We start from the raw sequence: 5519 nt of genomic DNA, 5'->3' as shown, positions 1-5519 counted from the left end.
AAGAGCGAAACTCCATCTCAAAAAAAAAAAAAAAAAAACATGTCTGAACAGGCTCTATTATGAGCCACTCAGAAGGGTAAGACATGAGTTTGAGAAGAGACTCTGTCAAAGCAGTACAATTTCTGCTAAACTTGAAACAAGAAACATCAAATTTATGTTGAGAGCAGACACAGTGGCTGAGGCCTGTGATCCCAGCACTTTCAGAGGCTGAAACGTGGGTCACGTGAGCCCAGGTATTCAAGGGCAGCCTGGGCAACATGGTGAAATCTCCTTCTCTACCAAAAATACAAACGTTAGCTGGGCATGGTGGCACATGCTGCAGACACAGGTACTGTGGAGTCTGTGGTGGGAGGATGGCTTGAGTCTGGGAGGTTGAGGCTGCAGTGAGCTGTGATCATGCCACTGCCCTTCAGTGTGGATGACAGAGCAAGATTCTCAAATAATACGGTAAAGATCAGGTACAGAAATAATGAAATCATTGATGCTGTATGAAAAGTTTATGAGGACAATGACCAAAAGAAATCAGCCATGTGTAAAAGGATACCTCATTTTGAGTTGGGAGAAGACAATGTTTGTAGTGATGTGTAGGGGGGAGATCCCACAAGTGCTGAGGCAGGAGCAAAAGGCTTCAGCCTATTTCCGTATAAATAATGAAGAAGAAAGTAACCAGAAATATAACTGTAGCAGTTATTAGTTATTCATAGGTGATATTAATTCTTTTACTAATGCCTCTTAGGTTGGAAGTGTGAACCTGGAGTGACATTGTGAAATGAATGACACTAAGGCAAGATGCTCTAAGCCCTCTGTCACACCCGCATAGGGGCTGCTGGAGGGCGCCTTGGCTGTGCAGCAGCCCCAGTGCTGGGAAAGCGCCCACTGTTCAGCCAGCTAGGGAAGGAGATGTCGAGAATAGCTGAGACGTCTCCTTCCCTGGAGGAGTTAGGACAAAACTCTTCTTCTCCAAGCTCTCATGTTAAGGCCTGATGGCTGTCAGGGAGACCCACAGACATCCTGAGGCTTAACTTTGTCTATGTGATGCTGTGCTTCAGTGGTCACATTCCATGTCTACTCTTATGTTCTGCTTCTGCACCTGATTCCTTTTTTCTTAGAAAAGGTAATCAGTAAATAGTAATATAAATCGCCGGGCGCGGTGGCTCAAGCCTGTAATTCCAGCACTTTGGGAGGCCGAGGTGGGTGGATCACGAGGTCAAGAGATCGAGACCATCCTGGTCAACATGGTGAAACCCCGTCTCTACTAAAAATACAAAAAATTAGCTGGGCATGGTGGCACGTGCCTGTAATCCCAGCTACTCAGGAGGCTGAGGCAGGAGAATTGCCTGAACCCAGGAGGCAGAGGTTGCGGTGAGCCGAGATGGCGCCATTGCACTCCAGCCTGGGTAACAAGAGCGAAACTCTGTCTCAAAAAAAAAAAAGAAAAAAAAAAATAGTAATATAAATCTTAATGTTGTAGTTCTTTCTTGATAAGCATGAAAAAAGTGCTGATGCATTATGCTCCTTACCTCATTTCGGGTGCCAGAAATTCCTAAGCCCCTACCTGAATGAGGCGTAATGTACTTGACCCTATCACTGCCATGCCCTATGTACCCTGCCCCCAGTCTCCAACCACCAAGACCACGCCCTACCGACCCTGCCCCCAGATTCGCCACTCAATAAAAATGAGAGCATCCCGGCATTCTGGGCCACTGCTGGTCTCTGCGATTTGAGTAGCAGTAAACCCTTGGGCCCAAACTCTCTTTTCTCTATCTCTGTGTCTTGTTTATTTTATTTCTACAATTTCTCATCTCCGCACCAGCCCAGAGGGGCTCACAGAACCCTGTAGGGCTAGACCCTACAGTGATGCACACAGCAGCAGGCAGATCATCTACATCAGTGTTACAGAAAAAAATAAATCTTGTTCCTGCCACAATGAAGAGGACTGCCAGCTAACAGCAGAAACAATAGGAGTTTGAGACCAGCCTGGTTAACATGGTGAAACCTCATCTCTACTAAAAATACAAAAATCAGCTGGGCATGGTAGTGGGTGCCTGGAATCCCAGCTACCCAGGAAGCTGAAGCAGGAGAATCACTTAAACCCTGAGGAGGACGTTGCAGTTAGCCGAGACGACACCAGTGCACTTTATTCTGGGCAATGAGAGCAAAACTCCTTCAGGAAAAAAAAAAAAAAAAAGATGGGAAGCCTCTTCTCTTTTTTTCTCCACCATCATGGTGTGTCCTTGACTTCACTTCTCACCATGTCTTCTTATGAGACTTTTACAATTAAGCGATTCCTCGCCAAGAAACAAGCAAAATAGTCCCATTCCCCAGTAGATTCAGATAAAAACAGGTAAGAAAATCAGGTACAAGTCCAAAAAAATACATTGGAGAAGAACCATGCTGGGTCTATAAGGAATTGCACATGGGATGCTACATGTATTTCTACCTGAATGTCACAAACACATTACCATATCAAGCTGAAAATGACACTATCTGGAGAATTGGACATTTTTATTTGGAATATATTTGTCTCTCTGTTATAAATGTGTTGATTGGCTGGGTTCACTAATATGTATGATGTTTTTATTATTTTATTTATTAAAACGAGGTTTCACCATTTGGCCAGGCCGATCTCAAACTCCTGACTTCAGGTGATTTGCTCGCCTCGGCCTCCCAGAGTACTGGCATTACAAGCGTGAACTACTGCACCCGGAAGACTTTCCATTTCAAAAAAAGAAGTCAGTGGAGGCCAAGGCGGGCGAATCACCTGAGGTCAGGAGTTCAAGACCAACCTGACCAACATGGTGAAACCCCATCTTAAAAAAAAAAAAAAAAAGTCAAATGATATAATTCCATAGAGCACCTTAATGTCTGTTTTGCTTTGTATTTTTTTTTTTGAGATGGAAACTCCACTGGGTTGAGTGTATCACACTTGTGGTCCTCGCACTTTGGGAGGCTGGGGTGGGAGGATTGTTGAGACCAAGAGTTGTCTAGGAATCTTCTAGTCTTTCCTATCCTCGTTTATGACAGAACCTTGGACTTTACTGTTAAGTGTGGGTAACACCCCTTCTGGGCACCAAGCACAGACAGCTAAGCAGACCCCTGGCACAATTAGTGCCTGAAGACTATCTTAGTTTATATTGTTACTACTCAGCCATTTCCTTTTGTATAATCCTGTATGTATACTCATATTAGTTTATAGTCAGAACAATGAGTAGCTGAAGAATATGTTATTACTCAGTTATATATATATATATATATATATATATATAGTTTATATTTGGAGAAATGTCTAGAGCAGACATGGTACAGAGCATGAATTAAGGGAAAAACTGTTGGACAAGAATTGATGGCCTAGGCGGTAGTGTTCAGCATCATAAAGATACCCGTGCTCGGAGGAATGTCTAGAGTAGACATGGTGCAGAGCATAAATTGAGGGAAAAACAGTTGGACAAGAATTGATGGCCTAGGCGGTAGTGTTCAGCATCATAAAGATACCCGTGCATGGCAGACTTGGAACAAGAGTCACTCCTCCTGGGAGGAGTGATTTCTTGCATTTCAATTCCTGGGAGTTTCAGTTTCTTGCGTCCAGTTCCTGGGAAAGGCTGCCCTCTTGCTGTCAATCCCACGAGCCTCTGAGGACTTAAAACCCCTCTGGCATAATTGCACCTTGGTGGCTCTATAACTTGTCAGCTCTCTAGCTACTGTGCTGACTCAAAGCATTCTCCTCTAGAAATTATTGGAAGCTGCCAGCAGGTGGCGGTAGACCCTGTCAGCTCTTGCTGCACTGACTCAAAGCATCCTATAGACAGAGATAGCTTGCCCATAGATAAGAGATGTTGCAACCTCCTTACTGCACGCTGCCCACCTCCTCAGTGACCTAATGAGGGTGAACCCCTTGCTTATCACTCACGTGAATGTCTTGACCCTATCACTATCCTTAAGATGACCTCACTCACTACTCTGCCCCCAACCTATACCCAATAAATACAGACGCTTCTGGACATTTGGGGCCTCGCCTCTCTCCGCTTGTAAGTGGCTTGGCCCCCCGAGTCCAGCTGCACTTTTTTTGTCCTTCTGTGTCTTGTCTGTTTCTTTCTCGGATTCAGCGCTTCAACATAGTGATAGGGGACACCCCTTGACCCTGTAGGACTTGACCCTACGTTAATGAGAAATCTTTATTTTAAAAAATCACTGTGACAAAGCATTGTGTGTCACTAGGTTGTGAAAAGAAAATCAAAATTACTAAGCTGAAGAGAAAAGTCAAACTGGGAATTGCATCAGACAGACCTGCCTCCCATTTTATTCCTAACCAAGATAGCTACAAGAATGAAAAAAAAAAGCTACATACAACCCGGGTGCGGTGGCTCACGCCTGTAATCCCACTACTTTGGGAGCCAAGGCGGGCGAATCACCTGAGGTCAGAAATTTGAGACCAGCCTGATCAACATGGTGAAACCTAGTCTCTACTAAGAATACAAAATTAGGGCCGGGCGCGGTGGCTCACGCCTGTAATCCCACTACTTTGGGAGCCAAGGCGGGCGAATCACCTGAGGTCAGAAATTTGAGACCAGCCTGATCAACATGGTGAAACCTAGTCTCTACTAAGAATACAAAATTAGGGCCGGGCGCGGTGGCTCAAGCCTGTAATCCCAGCACTTTGGGAGGCCGAGGCGGGTGGATCACAAGGTCAGGAGATCGAGACCATCCTGGTCCACATGGTGAAACCCCGTCTCTACTAAAACTACAAAAAATTAGCTGGGAATGGTGGCGCGTGTCTGTAGTCCCAGCTACTCAGGAGGCTGAGGCAGGAGAATTGCCTGAACCCAGGAGGCGGAGGTTGCGGTGAGCCGAGATCGCGCCATTGCACTCCAGCCTGGGTAACAAGAGCAAAACTCCGTCTCAAAAAAAAAAAAAAAATACAAAATTAGCTGGTCATGATGGTACACGCCTGTAATCCCAGCTAATCTAGGGGCTGAGGCAGGAGAATCGCTTGAACCCAGGAGACAGAGGTTGTGCTCAGCCGAGATCACATCATTGCAATCCAGCCTGGGCGTCAACGGCAAAACTCCCATCTCAAAGAAAAGGAAAAGTAAAAAAAAGAAAGGAAAGCCGCATTCTCCCCTCACAAACTCAGTGGCTCAAGATCTTCACTCTAAAATAGTTCTGTTGAATTTCACCCTGGAAATGTAAACTGATGGTTTATCTTCACAGGTGTGGGACAGAACTCATTCCTCTGCACACCTGAGACAAATGCCTATCTGATTGTGTCCCCTGCCCTACTGTTCATGTAAAATGCAGAATCATCGAGCCACTCTAACGCGTACGTGAGTATTCCTCTACCCACTGTCAATTGTGTATTCAGTGAAAGGCTGATCAAAGACTCAATGAATGTGATTGCTTGTTTTCTACTTGTGATCCCGAAGCCCCCCAACTCCAGTGTTCCACCTTTCCAGATCTAAACAGTGTATATCTTACATGTATTGATTAATGTCTCATGTCTTCCTAAAATGTGTAAAACCAAA

At 45.1% G+C, this 5519-nt stretch overlaps 1 protein-coding gene and 1 pseudogene across 3 annotated transcripts in view; one reads left to right on the top strand and one right to left on the bottom strand.

Moving 5' to 3' along the window:
* LOC108295662 overlaps positions 1-4651 on the top strand; it is a 20151-nt pseudogene extending 15500 nt beyond the window's left edge.
* Positions 1-5519, bottom strand: part of LOC119469431 (zinc finger protein 160-like) — a 609418-nt gene that overhangs the window by 257266 nt on the left and 346633 nt on the right. The window lies entirely within an intron of this gene.

Source organism: Cebus imitator, unplaced genomic scaffold, assembly GCF_001604975.1.
Source record: "Cebus imitator isolate Cc_AM_T3 unplaced genomic scaffold, Cebus_imitator-1.0 Scaffold654, whole genome shotgun sequence".
Taxonomy (NCBI): domain Eukaryota; kingdom Metazoa; phylum Chordata; class Mammalia; order Primates; family Cebidae; genus Cebus; species Cebus imitator.
The sequence above is the reverse complement of the archived record's forward strand: the minus strand, read 5'-3'. Positions and strand labels throughout refer to the sequence as shown.